The sequence below is a fragment of the Hyperolius riggenbachi genome, chromosome 8 (genome assembly GCF_040937935.1).
Source record: "Hyperolius riggenbachi isolate aHypRig1 chromosome 8, aHypRig1.pri, whole genome shotgun sequence".
Taxonomy (NCBI): Eukaryota; Metazoa; Chordata; class Amphibia; order Anura; family Hyperoliidae; genus Hyperolius; species Hyperolius riggenbachi.
This window is the reverse complement of record NC_090653.1, coordinates 286,927,777-286,952,671: the sequence shown is the minus strand read 5'-3', so window position 1 is coordinate 286,952,671 and position 24,895 is coordinate 286,927,777. Positions and strand designations below refer to the sequence as shown.

Genomic DNA, 24,895 nt, shown 5'->3' with positions numbered 1-24,895 from the left:
GGGCTCGTTATAATAACTAAAGAGGACGTCGCGGATTATCCCAAACAAGCGTGGAATAGGTTTGTCATCCCAAATCACCGTGAAATGGCTCATCTGAGGGAAGGGAGGGTGACAAGTGTAACTATTGTGTCCCCACGCTGATCGCATCGGAGAGGCAGACAGCGAATATAGACTCAGACAGACGCGAGATGGGGAGGGGGTGGGGAGAGAGTCCATGTCCCACTTCTCGCGTCTGAGTGGCGACACCAGCTCGGCAAAGCATCAGTTAAATTATTATGCTTTTTCTTTTTTTTTTTTGCGGACCACCCCAAAAACTTGCCTGCCAGCCATCCGGCCGGCCACCTTACCTTAAAATCCCAAAAGTGGTCCCAAGTATCCAGGCGTCGCTCCACGAGCCGAAAAGCAGACAGTGTCCCACTTTCTTCCTTTCCTTCTGTCGGTTCGGTGGCGTCAAGAGACGAGAAGAAGAAGAAGAAGAAAAAAAACAAAAAGCAGATCAGCATCCAAAAAAAAAAGGAAAGAGAAAAAAAACAACACAGCCTCTGTTTTTTTGTATTCTTAAGGTTTTAGCAAGTCAAAATGTCCAACACAGCAGTGCGTAGCATGTCAATGGTCTGTGGCCGGATGCAGATTAACATTCAGAACCTCTCTGTGCAATGAATAGAAGCCTTTGATTACAGACCTGAGGAAAATGCCAGCCCTGGACTCTACGCTCTCAGAGAGAGAGAGAGAGGGAGAGAGGCGCTGGGTGCCAGTAGAAAGCTCGCAGTGTTGGTACAAGGCAGACTTTTGATGAGTCACTGCAATGCAAACAAAGATGGCAGGATTTTTTTTTTTGTACTGTACTGTAGGCTGATGGGGTGCTTAGTGGTGCCACAGCAACGCAGACAGGTCGCAGGATTTACCGTGCGGTTTTTGCATATGAATGGCACTGTAAAAAAAAAAAAGAAGAAAAAAAACCTGCCTTCCCCTTTGCCATCCAAGTCCTGAGTGTCAAAGCATTTCAACTATTCCAAACAGTCTGCAAGGCTGGCAGGGACAATGTTTAACTCCTGCGGCGGGGAGGGAGGGACGAACGGTAGTAGAGGCTGGATGGTGGCCAACACTTTTAATATAGAAGAGATCCAGTGCTGCCTATTACTCTCTCTCTCTCTCTCTCCTGACTCTGAGCTCTCTCTGCTAGTTGTGGGAGTTTGTGTTTGGGATGTGTTGCCCCTGTGCTGCAGGGAGGGGTCTATCTGCAATAACACAGATGGCGTATCGCCTGGCTCCTGCAGGGCGCTGCCATACCTGGGAAGCGGTGAGGACGGGACTGGAGAAGGGGGGCATTTGAGGTGTCCTGGTCAACCAACCCAGCTTTCCAGGGTCGTCGGTGGCTGTATAGGAGATTCCCAGCTATGTGTAAATTTTTGTTGTGCATAAACGAGCTTCGAAGAACAAATCAGAGTGGCGGATTTAATGAGAGGAACCAACTGATGATAGTCGGCGCTCAAAGGTAAAGCCAATGAGGCTTGCTTGATCAAGAATGCCGCGCAGAAACAAAACTAATGTTTCGTGGCCACGCGGGGACCCTTCCTCAAGGCGTCAGGCAATGAAATGAGAAAGCCTTGACGAAGGGTCCGTCAGTGGTCTTGATACATTGGATTTAATTTTGTGGATTTAGGCCAATATCTGTAAAAATAATACATAAATAACCCATGGGGAGTAAACACCCTGCTTGCCCCCACAGGGAACCTCTCTCTGCTCTCCAGACCCCTCTTACTGGATCGGGACCCTTCCTCTTCTGTGGAAGTGCTGTAACCCTCAAACAGGTGACAAAGTCTTCAAGGCCATCAACCCCACAGACCTTCAACAAGCCAACAATAAATCGGGGACTATCGTGTTACTCAAGGGGGCTTGCATTAACCACCCATAGTGGGGCTTCTTAGAAGTAGGTCCAAGACTTCTCTATCTCTGCTCCCATTCTCCGGATGTCTCTCCTATGTCCTGTTGAACTTTACACATCACAGTAAAATAAGCCCTGAGGGCTGGAACCCACAGGAGCGCTTTTGGCAGCGTTTTGGCAGCACTGCGATACGCTAGCAGTTTGCCAAAACGCTGGGCTAATGTTAATGGATGGGGCAACTTCCACAGGAGCGTTTGCGTTTTCCAGAAACGCAAACGCAGGACCTGCAGCATTTTGGGAGCGTTAGCGCCTCAATGTAAAGTATTGAACCGCTAGCAGAAACGCTCAGCAAAACCTAAACTGAGCGGTTTTGCTAGCGTTTTGCGGTTCAGCACACTGTAACAAAATGAAAAATAATTCACAGGACCAATCAGGATAAAAACGCAAAACGCAAAACGCTACGCACCCGCTGAGCAAAAAAATACAATGTTGCAAAACACGACCAAAAACGCGCATGAATCCGCTTGCAAACCGCTCAGACAAAACGCTGGCGGTTGCGTTTTGCGTTTGCTGATTTCAGTGGGTTCCAGGCCTGAAAGTGGATCCGAGATGAACTTTTACTCATTGCATAATTGTATTCCTTTACTATTGTTTATAGGGCATTCCTCATGCCAAATACTTTTTTGTTTTTGTTTTAATACTCTAATTCCCTGTAAACTAAACAAGCCTCGCCCACAGGTTTTCAGAGAGCCAAGGCACTTTCATACAGTAGCAAGGGTTAATGGGAGCTCAGTCTGGGCAGGAGGAGGGTGAGGTGTTACTAGCCATTGATTTCAGAGGCAGAGCGGAGGAGGGGGGATTAGGTTTATTTTCACAGTCTGAGTGCTGATGGTGCAGATAAGTTTGCCTGTGTGTAATGTTTACAACCAACATGGCTGCCCTCATTGTATCACAGGAAGAAATAATCATATTCTATTAAAGCTGTTTGCAGACAGATTTGCTGTGTAAACCATCTAAATTGTACATAAGATATATAGACAAGTTACTTGTTATAGTTAGTTTTTAATCTCGGATCTGCTTTAAGTCCACCTCTTTAATATCACCCACCTCCAACCTTTCACAGTCATATTGACAAGATCATGCTCGAGTCTTTCAGACAAGGGATTCCAAACACAGGGCATAAGAGGATTCCCCAACTTCAGGGTGGAAGGTCTCAACTGGTAGTTCCAGCTGTCTATCTCTCAAAAGAGGGACAAAAATCAACAAGAAGTGTGTTTGATTGCACAGTTCAATAGTGCATACAGCTTGCATTAAATTTGCACACTGGCCTAAATTAATGGTATCTCAATACCCCGCTCTAACAACTGCCCATAAGGTATGGTGGCTGTCATGGCCAAGCCCCTCCTGATCAAGTTAGTTCATTCGATGCCTCCCCTTTAGTGCCCTCTGGTCCTTGCCCAAGTGCAGAACATGGAGGTGGAACAGGTATTCTGCATACTAGTTCAGGTCAGTAACTCATACTACTGGCACCAAAGGATCAGGGAGCCAAATGGCGTTAAAAAAGGGTCCCAACACAGTTAATACTCCCTAAAAATGTCCACAAGAGGCAGTCATCCCAGGACAGTTTTTGTACATAAGGTCTCATCTGCACTCATTTGAGTTTGTTTTGCCTTGTGATGCCAATCAGATGACATTTTGTAGGTGAAGAATATAAAGACTGGGCACATCCAATTCTGTCATGGTTAGAATTGGCACAAGAACAGGATTAGTATTGTGTTACACTGCAATTACTCTGCTAGATCGGCTCAGTGACGCCACTTTAAATGGAACCTGAAGTGACAGGGATATGGTGGCGGCCATATTTATTTCCTTGTAAACAAGGCAAGTTGCCTGGCAGTCCTGTCGATCTTCTGGTATACGTAGTGTCTGAGTCAAAACCCTGGAACAAGCACATAGCTAATCCAGTAAAACCTGAATCCGCTAATTCAGAATACCTGATCTGCATGCTTGTTCAGGGGCTGTGGCTAAAAGTATTAGACACAGGATCAGCAGGACAGCCAGGCAACTGGTATTGCTTAAAAGGAAATAATCATGTCAGCCACCATATCACTCTCACTTTGGGTTTCCTTTAATCACATACTTTGGTATATTTCCACGATCGATCACTTGAATAGATTCCATTAACCCCTTCCTGATGCCTAGCCAAACAATTAACGCCTCCCTTCCCCTAAAGGTTCCCATTAACGATACAATTTTATATAGACGATTCTATATTTCCATCCAACCATGTGATCGAATTGTACAGAATCAATTAGTGCCACAGATTATAAACGGTTTTATTATTGATCGTTCATAACGCCATTTGTCAATTGGCACAGGTGATTTTTTTTTCTTTTGCTAATTGAGATGAAAGGGTTGCATATTTTGACCCGTCAGTGAACTGCGTCAATTGAAATTCATAACACCCGGTGATTGATGGCCCTGCGGGATTCTGGGAATTAGGAGGAGAACTGCCCTACCCTTAAAAAAAAGGCAACTTGGAGACCAGAAAGGAAAGTAACAAAGTGACATTTGTGCAGCTACCATAAAGCACTGATCAGAGACCCCCACAAATGTCTCCCTCAGGCCATGTGATCGCCCCCTACCCACTGCAGAACTGAATGCACGGCAGAGTAGTGGTGTGCGCACTATCTGCAAGGAGTTTGTATGTTCTAGCTGTGTTTGAGTGGGTTTTCTCCGGGCACTCTCGTTTCCTCTCACATCCCAAAAACATACCGATAAGTTAATTGCCTTCCCTTAGAGGAACTCCATTGAAAATAATGTAATAAAAAAGTGCTTCATTTTTATTTTATGTATAAATGATTTAGTCAGTGTTTTCCCATTGTAAAATATTTCCTCTCCCTGATTTACATTCTGACATTTATTACATGGTGACATTTTTACTGCTGGCAGGTGATGTAGCTGCTGCATGTTTTTTTGGCAGTTGGAAACAGCTGTAAACCGCGATTTCCCACAATGCAGCAAGGTTCACAGACAGGAAACTGCCAGGAGTACCATGGTCCTTGTGGGAGGGGTTTCACCACAATATCAGTCATACAGCGCCCCCTGATGGTCTGTTTGTGAAAAGGAATAGATTTCTCATGTAAAAGGGGGTATCAGCTACTGATTGGGATAAAGTTCAATTATTGGTCGGAGTTTCTCTTTAAATTAGCCCTAGACTACAATACATACACTACACGGTACATACATAGACATATGACTGTGGTAGGGATTAGATTGTGAGCCCCTCTGAGGGATGGTTAAGTGACAAGACCAAATACTCTGTACAGCGCTGTGGAAGATGTCTGCACTATTTAAAGAGGAATTCCAGTTACAATAATTTAATAAAAATAAGTGCTTCATTGTTACAAAAATTATGTATAAATGATTTAGTCAGTGTTTGCCCATTGTAAAATCTTTCCTCTCACCGATTTACATTCTGACATTTATCACATGGTAACATTTTTACTGCTGGCAGGTGATGTCAGTGGAAGGAGACGCTGCTTGCTTTTTTGGCCGTTAGACCCAGCTGTAAACAGCTGTTATTTCCCACAATGCAACAAGGTTCACAGACAGGAAACTGCCAGGACCATGGTCATGACATTACACTGTGGGAGGAGTTTCACGCCAATATCAGCCATACAGCGCCCCCTGATGATCCATTTGAGAAAAGGGAAAGATTTCTCATGAGAAAGGGGGTATCTGCTACTGAGTGGGGTGAAGCTCAATTCTTGGTCACGGTTTCTCTTTAAATGCTGAATAATCATAAAAATGTTGTCCTCCAGTATGAATCAGCGGCCGATAAACAACACAGCTAAATAAACAACAATATTACAGTGTTAAAGTGGACCTAATCCCTAATCCTCTCATCATCGCAAAATTCACACAAAGGAACACTTTGCGAGGTAAAGATTATCTCGCTCGAGTACAAAACGCCCTCCAGCGTCACAGCGCATTGTTGCGAGGAAGAGCCATGCACAACGACACATGTGTACAGTCCACGTGACACGATACACAGCAGCAGTCAATTCACAAACATAAATATAACAAATCAATGCAAATCATTTAGTGATCATTGCACTGGTTGTTCCGCCCCTGTGTCCTTCATCCAATCAGCATGCTTCATTGTTAGGCAGTGAGATTTAGGGCTCGTTTCCACTATAGCGAATCCGCATGTGGGCACTGCATGCGGATTCGTATAGTCAATGTAAGTGGATGGGGCTGTTTCCACTTGTGCGGCTGCGGGAGTGTTTTTCGGTGCGGCAGAAATCTGCACGGCAGAGCCGTCAGATTTCGCGTGCGGGAGGAATGCGGGCGAATCGCCGCTAATGTATCTAATAGGGAAATCGCCCATGTGGATTTCCCCGCGATTTCGCATGGTTTGCTATGGAGCCTTACTCAGGCAGTGACATGGTTAAATTCGCCTGGCTCCTTGCCATGCGAAATCGCATGCGAAATCGCGGCTAAATCCGCATGCGGAAACGCAGCCGCATGCGATTTCTTCTGCGGTGGAATGCAGGCGATTCCGCACCGCAACAGTGGAAACGAGCCCTTAGGCAGCAACCAAGTAGGGACAAGATGCAAATCATGAGATGCAAATTAATTACAGCTGATGCAGGAATATGCAAATTTATGCAGCCTGAAAGTGGACCGAATAGATTCCACCTTGGCGAGATTCAGTTAGGGGTGTATAAAATTTGCACAATCCTGCATCAACTTGGAATTATTTGCATTGCCTTGACCAGCCCTTGTGACAAGCAGTGGGTGTGGTCTACTGACGCTACACCACATAAGTGACCAGCCCTAGTGACAAGCAGTGGGTGTGGTCTGATGACACTACACCATATAAGCGACCAGCCCTAGTGACAAGCAGTGGGTGTGGTCTACTGATGCTACACCACATAAGTTACCAGCCCTAGTGACAAGCAGTGGGTGTGGTCTGATGACACTACACCATATAAGCGACCAGCCCTAGTGACAAGCAGTGGGTGTGGTCTACTGATGCTACACCACATAAGTTACCAGCCCTAGTGACAAGCAGTGGGTGTGGTCTCCTGATGCTACACCACATAATTGACCAGCCCTAGTGACAAGCAGTGGGTTTGGTCTCCTGACGCTACACCACATAAGTTACCAGCCCTAGTGACAAGCAGTGGGCGTGGTCTCATGACGCTACACCACATAAGTTACCAGCCCTAGTGACAAGCAGTGGGTGTGGTCTCCTGACGCTACACCACATAAGTGACCAACCTTAGTGACAAGCAGTGGGTGTGGTCTCATGACACTACACTATATAAAGCGACCAGTCCTAGTGACAAGCAGTGGGCGTGGTCTACTGATGCTACACCACATAGGTGACCAGCCCTAGTGAAAAGCAGTGGGTGTGGTCTCCTGACGCTACACCACATAAGCGGCCAGCCCTAGTGACAAGCAGTGGGTGTGATCTGAGGAGACTACACCACATAAGCGACCAGCCCTAGTGACAAGCAGTGGGCGTGGTCTACTGACGCTACACCACATAAGCGACCAGCCCTAGTGACAAGCAGTGGGTGTGGTCTGATGAGACTACACCACATAAGCGACCAGCACCAATGTGACAAGCAGTGGGCGTGGTCTACTGACGCTACACCACATAAGCGACCAGCCCTAGTGACAAGCAGTGGGTGTGGTCTGATGAGACTACACCACATAAGCGACCAGCACCAATGTGACAAGCAGTGGGCGTGGTCGACTGGCGCTTCACCACATAAGCGGCCAGCCCTAGTGACAAGCAGTGGGTGTGATCTGAGGAGACTACACCACATAAGCGACCAGCCCTAGTGACAAGCAGTGGGCGTGGTCTACTGACGCTACACCACATAAGCGACCAGCCCTAGTGACAAGCAGTGGGTGTGGTCTGATGAGACTACACCACATAAGCGACCAGCACCAATGTGACAAGCAGTGGGCGTGGTCTACTGACGCTACACCACATAAGCGACCAGCCCTAGTGACAAGCAGTGGGTGTGGTCTGATGAGACTACACCACATAAGCGACCAGCACCAATGTGACAAGCAGTGGGCGTGGTCGACTGGCGCTTCACTACATAAGTGACCAGCCCTAGTGACAAGCAGTGGGATTAACGCAACCTTGAAGTGAATAGGAATGGTCAACCAATGCAAATAAGTTCCCCTAAAAATTAAATTTCTTGTAAACTATATGCAGCTTAAAATTGTACCAATCACAATAACTTCCTGCCAATTTTTATTAGTCCAAGTTCAAGCTGCATAACATTTACATGAAATTTGAATTGATTTGCATCTCAATGACCCTCTCTAGAAGACAAAGTTTGATACCTACCTGGGGAGTGGGAAGGGATCCATACTAAAATGGCGCCTGCGAATAATGGCGCGCGGTGATGCTGCTAATCCGTCTTCCGCTTATGGTTATTTAACGTTAGCAGTTAATCGTTAATTACTGTTAATAAATCGTCTCCTTAAAAACGTTAAATAACTTTTTAATTGATATGAATAACTAACGCTCTCGATAGTAGTCTTCATTTAAAGTTATTATTTTTAACTGGATTAATTGCCATTTTTTTATTTTCAAATCTTTGATATTTACATATAAACACATCGCAGTATAATACATTTTAGTTATATTTAAAATGTAATGCAGTGCGCAGTCCGATCCTGCACAAAGTGTATTATAGTTAGTGAAGTGGTAAGGCCCGGTTCACATTAGCGTTCCAGGTCCGGCTTCCCTGGACCCGGAACGCTCCGTACACAGCGGATGGTGAACGGATACATTGTTAATCAATGTATCCATTCACACTCGTGCGACCGTCCGGATCCGATCCAGGAACGAAGTTCCGGGACGATCCGGCTTTTTTCCAACATGCTCTATTTTTCAGTCCGTTCCGGTGCGGCTGCGGACCCGGGCCAGATCCTGACCGGAACATGCGGCCCATTCTGTGCAATGGGAAACGGATGTTTCTCATCACACTGGCAATAGGACCGGATGCTTCCAGCACCGGTCCTATGCCACTTGGGGGGCCCGGACTACACGCCGGTATCCCCCATGCTTGCGGTGCTTTTCTGGCACTGCAATGTATCTAGTTCCGGCTACTTTATTGTAGCTGGAACTGATACATTCCGGATCTGCAACTGGTGGCAACTTGTGGCCGCTGCAGAGACCCGTACGGTCTCTGCGGCCCCCGGACCTGGACCCCCGGACACTTGCGGATTTGAACCACAAGTGTGAATAGGGCCTAAGAGTACTGTACTTCAAAGGTACAAATTAGCTAACATTAATATCGTTATGATTTTTTTTTTAAACCCCAATCCTGCACAGTCACAGTGTATTAATGTTAGTTACGTTCACAGTACTGAACATTACTTGCACCAAGTTGATAACATTAGTTTACCTTTACAGTCCTGCACATTACTTGAAAAAAGTTGATAACATTAATAACGTTAATATTGTTTTTTTTAAATCCTCGATCTGCAACATCTTTAGAATTTTTGACAGTGTTACATTAAATCCATTCACCGTTTTGCAGTTAAATAACGTCTGCAGTTTGGCTTATATAGGGCGCTATTGATAAATAACGTTAGTGTGCGCCACTATTGATAAATAACGTTAGTGTGTGCCACTATTGATAAATAACGTTAGTGTGTGACACTATTGATAAATAACGTTAGCGTGTGCCATTATTGATAAATAACGTTAGTGTGCGCCACTATTGATAAATAACGTTAGTGTGTGCCACTATTGATAAATAACGTTAGTGTGTGACACTATTGATAAATAACGTTAGTGTGTGACACTATTGATAAATAACGTTAGCGTGTGCCATTATTGATAAATAACGTTAGTGTGTGCCACTATTGATAAATAACGTTAGTGTGTGACACTATTGATAAATAACGTTAGCGTGTGACACTATTGATAAATAACGTTAGTGTGTGACACTATTGATAAATAACGTTAGCGTGTGCCATTATTGATAAATAACGTTAGTGTGTGCCACTATTGATAAATAACGTTAGTGTGTGCTGTTTTTCTTTTCTCCCTGTGCGCCATTATTATGCAGTACTAACGATAAATAGCGATAAGCGTATCTTTTTAATGCGGCACCATTTTTATGCATCGGCGCTGTGCGCCATTCTCTGATCCGAGTGGGAAGCGTCTGGATAGTCTAGGAGCTTTTCAGGTCCTTCTAATGCCACCATTGCTACTACTGTTGTGTCATCGCTAAGGGGTTGCCTCTATAACTGTCTCACTGACTTTCCCAGAAGCCTCTCCCACTTTGTTACCATTGGTTTAGAAACTGAGGAGCAAAATGCATGTCTGGGCTGCAGCAACAACAGATGAGCCTCATAGGATTGCACATAAAAACCTGACTCATCTACTGAGTACTTTTGTTGGGACATTCCAGGGCGCTTACTGAAAATCTCACTATCTGCAGGAAAACTGAACACTAACTTTCTGTCTTGTGCAGTTCACCAAGACAGACAGCAGAGGGCGGCGACAGGAGAAAAGGACAAACAGATGCAGAAAATAACTGCCATTCAAAGTGAGTATGAACCAACCCAACAACCAAACATATTCCACAATCCCATTGTGATTACAAACGTAAGGTAATGCAGGTCAGTCAGCGGCATACGTGGAGCAATACTAAAAAAAATTTTTCTTACTAAGCTTCTTAAAGTGAACCTAAAGCCACACAAAAAAAAATGAGATGAACTCACCTGGGGCTTCCCTCAGCCCCCTGCAGCCGATCGGTGCCCTCGCAGCTCCGCTCCGATGCCTCTGCACCCACCGGCGAACACTTCCGGTTTACAGGCTGGGAACGCGAACAATCACTCGCGTTCCCATGCCTGTCGGCCGGTGACAGCCAAACCGGAAGTGTTCGCCGGTGGGTGCAGAGGCATCGGAGCGGAGCTGCGAGGGCATCGATCGGCTGCAGGGGGTTGAGGGAAGCCCCAGGTGAGTTCATCTCATTTTTTTTGTGTGGCTTTAGGTTCACTTTAAAGTGCACCTACTAAAAATCTATTCAGCAGAACTAAAAAGGCTTGGAATTTCTTTAACAGTTTCACAGCATCGGAACTTTGTTTTTCTTATTAAAGCATCATTTTTAGCTGCATTTTTAGCTAAGCTCCACCCATCAAAGAAAACTGCCCGGGCTTTTTTCCCTGATGCTGTGCAAAGCATGATGGGATTTCCTATGTTGTTATTCACGTTGCGTAGCAACTCGGAGGGGTGATCAGGACACAGGACAGTTGGAACTGTGTCATGGTCCCTGTCACCTCCTTTCAACCAAAAAGATGGCAGCGTCGATGAATCACTAACATTTGCCTGTTCTTTTAAAACAGGGTGGGTAAGAGATTATATTACCTATCTATTTTAATTAACATAACTAATGTAACTTAATGATAGTATGTTTGTTTAGGCTGGAGTTCCTCTTTAAAGCCTGATACAGACATCCAACTTAGACTGGCCAATCATTGGCCTTTTTACCCCCTCCTTGTACTATGAGGGTTTACCTGCACAGAATCTTTTGGCCCACGTACTACATGGAGGGGGTGACATTGTTCACTCATTAGCCAATGAAAATTGGATGTGTTATTAAGGCTATAAGTGTACCTGAGATGAAAGCCATTTCAGGTTCCATACTTACCTGGGACTTCGTTAAAGAGACCCTGTAACAACAACAACAACAACAACAACAAAAAACATTTGGTCGATACTTACCTCGTGAAGCCTCAGGGTCCCAATGAAGCTTCCCAGTCCTCTGTAGCTTCAGGGAATCCAGCGCTGATTCCCCAGAAACCTGCTCGACAAACGCTGACAAATATGGCGCATGCACGGCAATAATTACCTACCGCGATCCAGCGCAAGGACAGTCGCGGCTCTTCGTTCAGGGCTAAGGAGGAAATAGCCGAGGCTGATCGATCCGCTCTACGGCGCAGGTGCAAAGGGCTTATGCCTGCACAGTAGAGCAGATAAGATTGGGCTCAGCTTCCAGAGGCTTCCCCCTCCCGAGGCAAGTATCCCCACCTAGAGGGTTTTTTTTGTTACAGGTTTTCCTTAAGCCCACTTGAGGCCGCTCAGTCCCTCTCTGTCTCCTCGGGTGGCTCCTGTCACCAGCAATACTGCCAGAAAGCCTGGCTGAGTGGTGCTGAGTTGTGCAGCCCAGCCAGGCGAGGTCCCCCATCGCGCTCCTCCCACAGCTGGGATAGTTCTGCGCTTGCGCAGTACTACTGGTCAGGTGCAGAACCCTGCCAGGGACGAGAGCGCGATGGGGGACCTCGCCTGGCTACGCGACTCCGCAAGACTCAGCCAGGCTTTCGGCTGTATTGAGGGTGACAGGAGTCACCCGAGAAGATGGCAAGGGATTGAGCGGCCTCAAAGGGGCTTAAAGGTTTTCCAATACAACTAATATTAGGCCTCTTGCACACTACATGCGATTCAGATTTTTTTTATACGATCCGATTTTTTGTTACCGTTAAAAAAACCATGCCGCTACATTTTTTAAAATAGGAATCAAAAATTGGAACGTATAAAAAAATTTAAATCATAAGTAGTGTGCAAGAGGCCTGAAACGGATTTTACTCAAGTGGGACTCCTTTCAGCCCCTAGCAGCCAGATGACATGGACAGCAGATACGGAAGCCCGCGCAGGTGCAGAAGACCGGACCCACCGACGGGGTCGCGATCAACGTGGGGGACCGGGGCAGCGGCGAGGGACTGCGACTTCTGATATTAGCAGGCAGAAGCCACAGCTGAGTAAAATCTATTTCATATTTGTCACATCGGAAGTCTTTTAAGGAAGCCCCAGGTAAGTATAAAACCTGACATGGCTTTCATCTCAGGTTCTCTGTAATGGTGGCCATACATGGTACAATTCTTTTCATACAATCTTACTATTTCTATGTAGTATAAGGGTAAATTTAAGTGAATATACTGAAAGGATAATTTAGGCAGTTCCATTATACTACATAGAATTGGTAAGATTGGATGAAAAAAATTGTACCATGATGCCACCATAAACCTGATACATACTTCCAATTTTGATTGGCCAGTTTTACCACTTCCATCCTAATAAATAAAACCCCAGTTTTCTGCATCCATACGTGTGTGTGTAGGGGGTGGGCGGGTGCAGGTCACTGTCGGCCCTGTTATTTAAACTACTGCAGGGAGATAGTAAGAGGGGAGGAGACACAAACCACTGCAGAGGAAGCTTACCATTGGGGAAGGGGATAAGACACAAACCACTGCAGGGACATCTCACCATTGTGGGAGTGGAGGAGACACCAACCACTACAGGGAGATCTCACCATTGTGGGAGGGGATAAGACACAAATCACTGCAGGGACATCTGAACATTGTGGGAGGGGAGGAGACACAAACCACTGCAGGTAGAGCTCACCATTGTGGGAGGGGAGGAGACACAAACCACTGCAGGGAGATCTCACCATTGTGAGAGGGGAGGAGACACAAACCAATGCAGGGAGATCGCACCATTGTGGGAGGGGAGGAGACAAACTACTGCAGGGAGATCTCACCATTGTGGGAGGGGAGGAGACACAAACCACTGCAGGGAGATCTCATCATTGTGGGAGGGGAGGAGACACAAACCACTGCAGGCAGATCTCACCATTGTGGGAGGGGAGGAGACACAAACCACTGCAGGGAGATCTCACCAATGCGGGAGGGGAGGAGACACAAACCACTGCAGGGAGCTCTCACCATTGTGGGAGAGGAGGAGACACAAACCTCTGTAGGGAGATCTCATCATTGTGGGAGGGGAGGAGACACAAACCACTGCAGGAAGATCTCACCAATGCGGGAGGGGAGGAGACACAAACCACTGCAGGGAGCTCTCACTATTGTGGGTGTTGGGTAACGTGTGTACAGTGTGGAACATGCAATAGTGTGACATATGATCTGATGATCGGTAACAAGAAGCTGACAGACACAGCAGATATACGCTGCAGAAGGCAGAATCTCTATTAGTCTTTTCTAACAAATGCAGTAATTAATAAATGGGTTATAACTACAAACGTTCAGCCGACGTTCTCACCGCTGAGAAGTGTTAGAAGGTGACTTTATTAATTTACACATTTTATAGCGCCGACGCTCTTTCTGCAACACTTACAGACTGCGGATAGATTTGCACTTATGTCTACGAGCTTCAGGAACATTGCCGCACATTTGCCAGTAGCGTTTGTTAGTGCGGTGTCCGTTCTCCGTGGTAATGGCCTAAAGTTGAACACGACACAGATTGCGCTAATGATTCAACACCGCCATCGAACCACCGGGATTCTTCCAGCCTTTCACTGACCGCCAGAGGAGCTCACAATCTAATGTCCCCACTATAGTCTGTTACTAACACTGCTACTTCTAGAACAGTGGGTAACTAGAAATCACTATATCCCCCCCCCCTTGCTTTCTGCACAGGTAAACTGAGAACCAATGTTCATACTGGCTAGTGCACACTTGAATGCGTTTTCCCCATGCAGATAAACACAGGCAGCAGTGAAGCAATGCACACATTTTCTCTATCAATGACATTAGCTTCTGTGATAAAACATGTAGGATTTCACACATACAGACACAATTGATGTGCAGAAAACCCAACAGAGGAGTGTGCTCCCAGCCCCAGCTTATTACACTCACTCTGTCCATCTCTGATTGGAGCAGAACTGGCTCTGCAGACTCCTCTGGCATCACTACAGTACACAGCACTTGGGGAGGGGTAGAGAGGCTGGGGGCGGGGCTCTGCAGACTCCTCCAGCATCACTACAGTACACAGCACTTGGGGAGGGGTAGAGAAGCTGGGGGCGGGGCTCTGCAGACTACTCCAGCATCACTACAGTACACAGCACTTGGGGAGGGGTAGAGAGGCTGGGGGCGGGACTTTGCAGACTCCTCCAGCATCACTACAGTACACAGCACTTGGGGAGGGGTAGAGAGGCTGGGGGCGGGGCTCTGCAGACTCCTCCAGCATCACTACAGTACACAGCACTTGGGGAGGGGTAGAGAGGCTGGGGGCGGGACTTTGCAGACTCCTCCAGCATCACTACAGTACCCAGCATTTGCAGAGGGATAGAGAGGCTGGGGGTAGAGCAGCGTTGTACACAAGACCCTGCTGCACACTAAATAGGGACTGTCTACAAAACTTTGTATGCTCCCTTATCAGTGGCTGGGCAGATGCAGTCATTAGAACAATTTTTGCAGAGAGCAGAAATCCTTTTCTCTCTGTGCCCTTAGTTGTCAGTCTCTCAGGACTGGGAGAAAAAAACTTCACCCCCCCCTCCCCCCCCCATGGGGCCCCCTGCAGCTTCTGGGCGCCCCTGCGGCTGCATCCCTTGCAGGGTCTATAGTTATGCCCCTCTTATAGAATACTGGAGGAGAGCAGAGCACTTGGAGAAAAGCCACACTAATACAGGGAGAACATACCAACTCCATGCAGATAACTTGGCCAAGTATGTAATCTGGGTCTCCGACGGGTTAAACTTGACGGGTTCGCATACCATTTTTTGCAACTCGGATCAGGACCGCCAGTCCATGTAAATCAATGGGAATGACTGGGGGCTCATTTACGTTGAATTCTCAAATGCAGGAAAAAACATACAGCCTGTGAGACCTTATCAGACACCACAAGGACTCTCTCTATTTTTTACATTAGCTGCTGTGAAACATACTCTCTCACTTGCGCATTTCCCACACATTCAAGTGTCTGCCCTGCCTTACTTACAGTGCAGAAGCCCTTTTTTATGACTATGTATAACTATACACCGAGAAATCATCAGTAGGACTACCTCGATTACAAGTCGACCTCTTGTATAAGTCCACTCCAATATTCAACCCTCTTAAGCTGGAATTTCTTTATTGACTCAAGTATAAGTCTACCCAGCAAAGGTAATGGCTTTACTTTGGGACAAGGAGGAGTTAAAGAGGAACTCCAGTGAAAATAATGTAATAAAAAAAGTGCTTCATTTTTACAATAATTATGTATAAATGATTTAGTCAGTGTTTGCCCATTGTAAAATCTTTTAGATCCCTGATTTACATTCTGACATTTATTACATGGTGAAATTTTTACTGTTGGCAGGTGATGTAGCTGCTGCGTGCTTTTTTGACAGCTGTAAACAGCTATTTCCCACAATGCAGCAAGGATCACAGACAGGAAACTGCCAGGGGTACGTACTCAAGAGTTTCTTGTGGGAGGGGTTTCACCACAATATCAGTCATACAGCGCCCTCTGGTGGTCTGTTTGTGAAAAGGAATAGATTTCTCATGTAAAAGGGGGTATCAGCTACTGATTGGGATAAAGTTCAATTCTTGGTCGGAGTTTCTCTTTAATGACTGTACTGCATACAGTATTGCAGCCATTAACCACTCCTGTTCCTTAAGTGCAGCCAATACCTCCTCCAGCCTCCAAGTGCTGCAATTATTCACTCCCTATTATGCAGCCCAGTATGTTGTGGCCAGGACTTTCACACCTGTGTCTTCTTGCCATTTCCTTTCCTTAAAGTATCACTTATCACTGGGTGAATTGCTGCAAATAGGAATGTCACTATTAGTACACACATTACTCAGTGTGCTCAGTGTTGCCTGTGACTCTTGTATAAGTCGATCCCTATACTTTTATGAAGTGAATCAGACCTACATTTCTTATACTCAAGTATATACAGTATATGAGCGGTTCTGGGGGCGTGTCCGGCACACAGCGATGATTTGCATATTCAGCAGCAGTCCATCATGGGAGATCTTTTTTTACATAAAACAGAATCATTGCAAATACCTTCTGCTTTAAAGTGGACCTGATCTCTTGCACATTACAGAAGGAAAACAGAGAAATGCACCCTGTGTGTATTTACAGTTTAGCCTGTCTAATTCCTCTTCATCTGTGACTAATCACAAGTTGTAATTTGATCTCTCCGCTGTGTCAGATCAGGGATCTCTGTAGTCCTCGGCAGAGCAGGTAATTTGTAAACACAGGATGTTAACTATGTCTGCATCCATGAAAGCAGGAAGTAGACACACACACAAAGGTTATTATGCTGTTGCTTATCTTTTAGAACAGAGAGTAAGCTCTGAGTTCAGATCCGCTTTAAAGGGAAACCTGAAGTAAGAGGGATATGGAGGCTGCCATATTTATATCCAATACCAGTTGCCTGGCAGTCCCGCTGGCCTTTGGCTGCAGTAATGTCTCAATCACAAACCTGGAACAAGCATGCAGCTAATCCAGTCACACTTCAGTCAGAGCTGCATGCTTGTTCAGGGGCTATGGCGAAACTTATTAGGGGTAGAGGATCAGCAGGACAGCCAGGCAATCAGCATTGTTTAAAAGACAATAAATATGGCAGCCTCCATATACCTCTCACTTTAGATGTCCTTTAAGATTAAATCATAATCGATGAGATGCAAAAAGTTCTTCTTGCATTCAAATTTCATGTTAATTATATGCAGTTTAAAACTGGACCAATCCGGATCACTTCCTGCCAATTTTTGTTGGTCCAAGTTTAAGCTGCATAACATTTACATGAAATTTGAATGCAAGGAGCAATCATTTGCACCTCACTGATCATCATTACCCACAAGCATCAATCAGAAGTGATCAGAGCGGCGAAAATCTGATTGGTCGAGATGGGCTCCAGCCCTTATTAATCAAGCCGTTATTAATTGGAGGTTTGCGCTCAGGAACGACGAGGTCGGTGCATGCTGGGACTTGTAGTAGCATGCATCTGCGGCTCTGTGCGGTTACAGAGCAGGAGGTGACACAGTTCTGCATTCAGACACCGATCAGCGCCGCGACCCTTCGCCTTCACGCCGTCTCCTGTCAGCCGGCGTCGCCTCGTCATACACGGGAACACGCCAAACGCCAAATGTGTCAGGATCAGCAAACGCAGCCCGCAGCCTCTGTCTTTCAGCTCCTTGTCTGATTAATTCATACCCAGACATCGAGCTCTAACCGTCACTCCCTCCTATAGACAGACCGGGGGGGGGGGGGGGGGGACGACACACACACACACACAACTACTGCAGCGCCCCTTGGAATTCATCGCTGTCAATCGCAGCGCAGATGGAGAGTTTAGATTGACAGCTGACCATTCTCAGCGTCCGCCGAAACAAACGACCTGCGTGCTGACCTCGCGACCCCACGTCGGCCCAAACAACGCAGCTGCCCCCCTCAAAACTCCACCCGCATCAGCTAAAACAAAAAACACAGACACCGCAAGCAGCACCGAACCCACAACTGCAGTCTGGCAGCCTCATTAGTACTTTAAAGATTTCAAACGATCTGGCACACGCGAGGTTAATGCCGATCGTTACACTTTAAACACAGACGACTGAAATTCCCGAAAGAAAAACAGAAAGCAAAACACAGGATCAGCCGCCGTTCGTCTCGTCGAAGCGCAGACAGCGAGGGGTTAAGCGTCTGGCCCAGCAGCGAAAGGGTTAACCCCGCACGGATAGCAGCTATAAGCCGCGATCAGACAGCAGACAGCACCCATTCCCTGCGCCTGAAAACTACAGGAAGAAAAAAAACTGCAACGTTATTCTGCACAGCATTGATCGGAGTTAGCAGACACCGCCGGAGGTTGCGACACCCCCCCCCCTCTCCGCGATACAGTACCTGAAGCCCCCCCCCTCCCATAACAAGCATAGCATGGAATAATGTATAGAGCAGATACAGCAGACGCGGTGTTACCTAGTATGGAGGAGGCATCAGTGTGAGCTCTCTGCCTTGTGCAAGTTAGTCTGTGAGTCAGCATTCGCTCACACACATGAGTACAGCAAGGATCCTGATGCAATGAGAGCGCAGACCATGAAGGAGGGAACAGAGGAGGGAAAGCAACACAAATATCCACACAAAGTCAATTTAGCTGGAACGCAGCCCTGAGCCCTAATCCAATTGCCGTTACTGTACAATTACCGCATGGAGCGCTGCCGGCCGGAGGCGGCAATCCTGGGCGCCGGGGAGAGAGACCGCGGGACGCTCAGGGGACAGGCCCGGCTCGTGGGGGACAGCAGGCCATGGAGCAAAAACAAATAATAAATTATCTTTGCTGGGATACAGGAAACCTGAAGTGAAGAAGGATATGAACGCTGCCATATTTACTTCCTGTTAAACAATACCAGTTGCCTGGCTGTCCTGTTGATCTCTCTGGCTGCAGCAGTGTCTGAATCACCCACCTGAAACAAGCATGCAGCAAATCCAGTTAAACTTAAAGGGAACCAGAGAGGAAGGAGACTTAAAAAAAGAAAAAGATTTTATACATACCTGGGGCTTCCTCCAGCCCCATAAGCCTGGATCGCTCCCACACCGCAATCCTCCACTTCCTGGATCCGCCGGTACCGGGTCCCGTCACTTCCGGCGGACGCGGCCAATTGTCTGCATGATCAGGGGCTCCATCCATATCCTTACGCGTGCGGCTGCGCAGTATGCAGCCGCACGCGTAAGGGTATGCCGGGAGCCTCTGTGATGCGGACAATTGGCCGCGAAAGTACAGGACCCGGTATGGCGGATCCAGGCAGCGGAGGACGGTGGCGTGGGAGCGATCCAGGCTTATGGGGCTGGAGCAAGCCCCAGGTATGTATAAAATCTTCTAGCTTCTTAATATCTGGTTCTCTTTAAAGTGAACCTAAAGTGAGAGGGATAAGGACACTGCCAAATGTATTTCCTGTTAAACAAAACCAGATGCCTGGCTGTCCTGCTGATCTCTCTGGCTGCAGTAGTGTCTGAATCACCCACCTGAAACATTCATGCGGCAAATCCAGTAAAACTTAAAGGGAACCTAAAGTGAAAGTGATATGGAGGCTGCCATATTTATTTGCAATTTCGATTGGCCAATCTCTGACTAATTGTATTACCTCCATGTAGTATGACGCTTTACCTACACAATCTGCTTGTGGTATTCAATACCTGGTTGCCCCCACACTACAAGGAGGAGGTAAAATTGGTCAGTGATTGAATCAGAATTGAAAGTGTGTACCAGGCTTCAGTTCCATTCTGTGGGGATTAGCAATAAGAATACAGGCAGGAGGTGGGAATCACCCAGGACAAAAATTATTGCAGCTAATCATGCTTCAAGGACGACTACAGCAAAAAACTGTTGTAAAATACATACATATAAATATGTTCAGTAAAATGCACTATAAATGACTTTTTTCCTATGTTGCTGTCACTTACAGTAGGTAGTAGAAATCTGACAGATTTGACAGGTTTTGGAGTAGTCTATCTCCTCATGGGGGATTTTCATTCGTTTCGACAAGTCTTTGTTTTGACAAGACTAGCGAGTCAAGACAGTTCCAGAAAGGCGAGGCTGGACTAGAGAGGCAAGGCGGGACTAAAGAGGAGAGGCGGAACTTAGGAATTTCTAAGTCCCGCCTCTCCTCCCGCCTGCTCTCAATGGGTAGCTTCGGCACATGAGGAAACAGGACTCTTTGTATGGGTCTTTTCCAATAGCTGGCATTACAAAGATAAGGGAGGGTCAATGATTTCAATGCAAAACATAGTCCAGCGCACTTCTCTTTAGAAAAAAAATCTTTAGACAGATCACACAGTCTTGTATTATATTCCAAGCTTCTTCCTTCACCAGACACCCAATATAAAACAGACTCAGCAGACGTATTGGCCACTGTTAGATTGGCCAACCATGCACAAGTCCAGGAGACCTAGGTACTTCAGGTTCCTGGTGTCACCATTCTCAAATGCCAAAGATTTTCCTTATCACTTGCCAACCGTGATCTTTACAAATCGGAGCCTCCGGACAAGCTCGTCGGCATTCCTCTTCCTCCAGAGAACAGATCCTGGAACTCCAGACTGAGGAAGGAGGAGACTGGAAACCCCGGGGAGGAAACTCGCTCTTTGTTTGTATAGGGTCAATGATTTGATGCAGGATTATGCAGCTTAAAAATGGACCAATCAAATTCCACCTCAGCAAAATCTGATTGGTCTGTTTTCAAGCTGCAGACAGAATTTGCATAACCCTGGGGGTAGCATCAGTTGCTGCCACGAAAAACGTTGCCCGCGGCCGTATCAGCATCACTGGCCGGCAGCGAGCTGAGAACAGCTGACTGGTTTGCAAAGGGGGATTGCACGCAGTGTGCAACAAGAAGCAACAGCGTCTGCTTCTTTCCAACGTGGCGGAAAACCGCACAATGCTGCCAGTGCACTGCGATTGTGCATTTCGCAACGAGAAAACTCTCACAATTTTTGCCCAAGTGTGACCCTAGCCTGAATCAACTTGTAATCATTGCATCTCACTGTCTATTTCTAGCAAAAAATTAAGGAAACCCAGAGAATCCCCCCATGAGGAGATGGACTAGTCCAAAACCTGTCAGATTTTCACCACCTACTGCAAGTTACAGCAACATAGGAAAAAAGTAATTGCTATTTTGTACATTTTACTCCGGGATTTTTTTTAAAGCCTATGGTAAGTGACCGGTACATAGGAAAAAAGTTACATATGATGCATTTAACTTTGGGACAAATGTACATTATATTTGTATACAAAAACATATATTTCAAATTTTACAATGAGGTCACCGCTGTAGCTATGAGCCGTCATCCATCCTCCCTCTCCCAGCATGGTGCAACGGGAGATCTCCTGTTAGTGGGTACAGCAGGTGTGCAGAGCTGGGAACTCAGGAGCACAGAGATTTCACCACCAGAGCCCCTGAGAGATAGAGGAATCCAGCAGGGGGAGGAGCCTCTGGTAATGGGTGTGGCAGGTGTGCAGAGCTGGGAACTCCGGTGCACAGAGATCTCACCACCAGATCCCTGAGAGATAGAGGAATCCAGCAGGGGGAGGAGCCTCTGGTAATGGGTGCAGCAGGTGTGCAGAGCTGGGAACTCAGGTGCACAGAGATCTCACCACCAGAACCCCTGAGAGATAGGAGAATTCAGCAGGGGGAGGAGCCTCTGGTAATGGGTGCAGCAGGGGGGCAGAGCTGGGAACTCAGGTACACAGAGATCTCACCACCAGAGCCCCTGAGAGATAGAAGAATACAGCAGGGGGAGGAGCCTCTGGTAATGGGTGCAGCAGGTGTGCAGAGCTGGGAACTCAGGTGCACAGAGATCTCACCACCAGAACCCCTGAGAGATAGGAGAATCCAGCAGGGGAGGAGCCTCTGGTAATGGGTGCAGCAGGGGGGCAGAGCTGGGAACTCAGGTACACAGAGATCCCACCACTGAAGTCTCCCGAGATGTTTGCTGTGTTTCCGTCTAGAAGCAGCTGGAAACGAGCACTGCAGATGTCACCCCTCGCGCAGCCGTTTACGGGTGGTCTTTGTAAAGAGAGGAAATCAAAGGGGGATTCCGTTGTTAGATATTTGACCTGTGCTCGGAGAATGGCAGCTCTATTCCCGCATGTCGCGCCATTCCCAGGCCCCAATAATTACATTACGCGTTTCACAGTGAGAGCGGGCGCTGCCAAGCTAAATATACCAACGCTGTTATTCTTACTGAGGAATGGGAAAGATGGGCAGCCAATCAGAGGCCAGCTGAGGAAAATGGCAGCACTGGCAAATTCCGGAAATATGCAAATTTCCAGTGATCCAGGGGGAAAACCAAAACTGAAACAATCAAAACCTATAGCTGTCGATCAATTGGCTGACAGCTGGTTAACTAACCAGCAACCAGATGCTCCGCCTCCAACTGACTAAATTTAAAGCACCCCTGCAGGGAGAGGGATATGGAGGCTGCCATATTTATTTCCTTTTAAAGAGAATCTGTATTGTTAAAATCACACAAAAGTAAACATACCAGTGCATTAAGGGACATCTCCTATTACCCTCTGTCACAATTTCGCCGCTCCCCGCCGCATTAAAAGTGGTTAAAAACAGTTTTAAAAAGTTTGTTTATAAACAAACAAAATGGCCACCAAAACAGGAAGTAGGTTGATGTACAGTATGTCCACACATAGAAAATACATCCATACACAAGCAGGCTGTATACAGCCTTCCTTTTGAATCTCAAGAGATCATTTGTGTGTTTCTTTCCCCCTGCATTTCTCATGCACTGAAGTTTTAGGCTGCTCTTTTCTTCCTGTAAACAGCTTTGCCCTTGTCTGTAATTCCTCACTATGTGAAAGCCCAGCCAGCTCAGAGGACGATTTATCCAGCTTGTAAAAGATAAGAGAGAAGAGAGAAGCTGCTCTAATCTAAATAACACACAGGCAGTGTGCATAGAGGGGCCTAGAAGGGGGAGTTCATAGCAGAACCACAACACTGAAGAACTTGGCAGCCTTCCAGACACAGGCTGACAAGTCTGACAAGAGAGAGATAAGTTGATTTATTACAGAGACTGTGATAGTACAAAGTGCTGCAGTAAGCCAGAACACATTAGAATAGCTTTTGGAACTTGTAGGATGATAAAAAACAGGATGCAATTTTTGTTACGGAGTCTCTTTAAGCAATACCAGTTGCCTGGCAGCCCTGCTGATCCTCTGCCTTTAATGCTTTTAGCCATAGCCCCTGAACATGCATGCAGCAGATCAGGTGTTCCTGAAATTATTGTCAGATCTGACAAGATTAGCTGCATGCTTGTTTCAGGTGTGTGATTCAGACACTACTGCAGCCAAATAGATCAGCAGGGCAGCCAGGAAACTGGTATTGGTAAAAAGGAAATGAATATGGGAGCCTCCATATCCCTCTCACTTTAGTTGGCCCTTAAATGCAGAATTGAACATACATCTCCAATCCAAGAACTGGTCATTGGCAGATTCGCTAGTGTGCAGAAGAATTCATCGTTACCAGACGCAAACAACTCAGACTTGCCACCCTAGGGCTCCCCCTCTTGTACGCACAGATGTTTTTAGCTCTGGGAGTGGCCACAACACAGGCGGGTGTGGCCACAGAGCTCCAGAAGCAGTTTGAACAAAAGCCGCCACAGCAGTTTTGCCGAGAGGCGGCGGAGTCTCAGAGCAATAATGCTTTACGGGCGAGCTGGTTAGTTACTAGCCTGAGTTACTTGCCCTGCTACCCACTGATACCTACATAACTAAAACAGAGGTTTACATTAAATGTTTTCTATTTTACAACCTTCATGCTGATAATTGCGGGTTTGCATGCAAATATCAAGCAAATTGTATGTAGTATGGATTGGGCCAATCAAAATCAGCAGGACATGCACTGGATCGGCCTAGTTTCCCACTACATAAAATTGGCATGAAATCTGCATGCAAGCCAAAACGATTTACATCTTACGATTTCTAGTCACAGTGAGGCGCTACACCTGCTATTGCTGGAATTCTGTTTTGCCCCCCCCCCCCCCGTTTATTGCCTGATGAAGCGGGCTCGGCCTGCAAAACACGTTGCACTTTTAGGGTACTTTGTAATAAATGTGATTGCTACTTTTCAGGCAGTCTTTCGTGTCTGCTTTATGGAGGTAAGTCCACCACTTCCTCCCAGCAAATTTTAAAGGTTTTATCCACTTTTATTCTGCTGGCATCTCTGTTCTCCTACTGCACAGTATCATCACAGTTTGATCGGGTCATAGATTTATTAATCATACACTTACTGATTTTGATGTACGATCGACCTTTGGATTACATTCTTAAAATGAATCGAGAAAGAATCAACAGACTTTTTAGGTGGAGTGATCGATCAAAAATGATTGAGATTGGCCAGATAATCAAAAAAAAAAACCTCAATCAGTCAGAGTGGAAATTTTTTGACGATTATACTGGAGATGACTGGTGCTCAACTAATAAAAAAAGAAAATAAAGTAATGAATAAAACTGTTTAAACTTTTTACATTATTGATTTATAAATGCTTTAGGCTAGGTTCACAGTGGGACGTTGCGTTGAAAAGTTGTAATGCAACATTACAACGCAACAAAAAGGGGTAATGCACATTAACGCCGCGTTACCGTTGCATACAGTAGGGACAGTAAAGGTAGCCATACACTGGTCGATTTGCCATCAGATTCGACCAACAGATAGATCCCTCTCTGATCGAATCTGATCAGA

General features: G+C 46.4%; 1 protein-coding gene across 11 annotated transcripts in view; it reads right to left on the bottom strand.

The window, feature by feature from the left end:
- The window catches only part of NACC2 (NACC family member 2), a 247,789-nt gene that overhangs the window by 80,573 nt on the left and 142,321 nt on the right, over window positions 1–24,895 (bottom strand). For 7 of the 11 annotated variants that reach the window (XM_068249108.1, XM_068249111.1, XM_068249106.1 and 4 more), the window contains one exon: window positions 348–433. The exons of 1 other annotated variant lie outside the window; for it this stretch is intronic. The gene's annotated coding sequence lies outside the window, so the exon portion shown is untranslated. Of the gene's footprint in view, window positions 1–347; window positions 434–682; window positions 831–18,629; window positions 18,707–24,895 lie in introns of those variants that run through there. 3 more of the 11 variants (XM_068249114.1, XM_068249115.1, XM_068249112.1) reach the window with 3 other exon arrangements.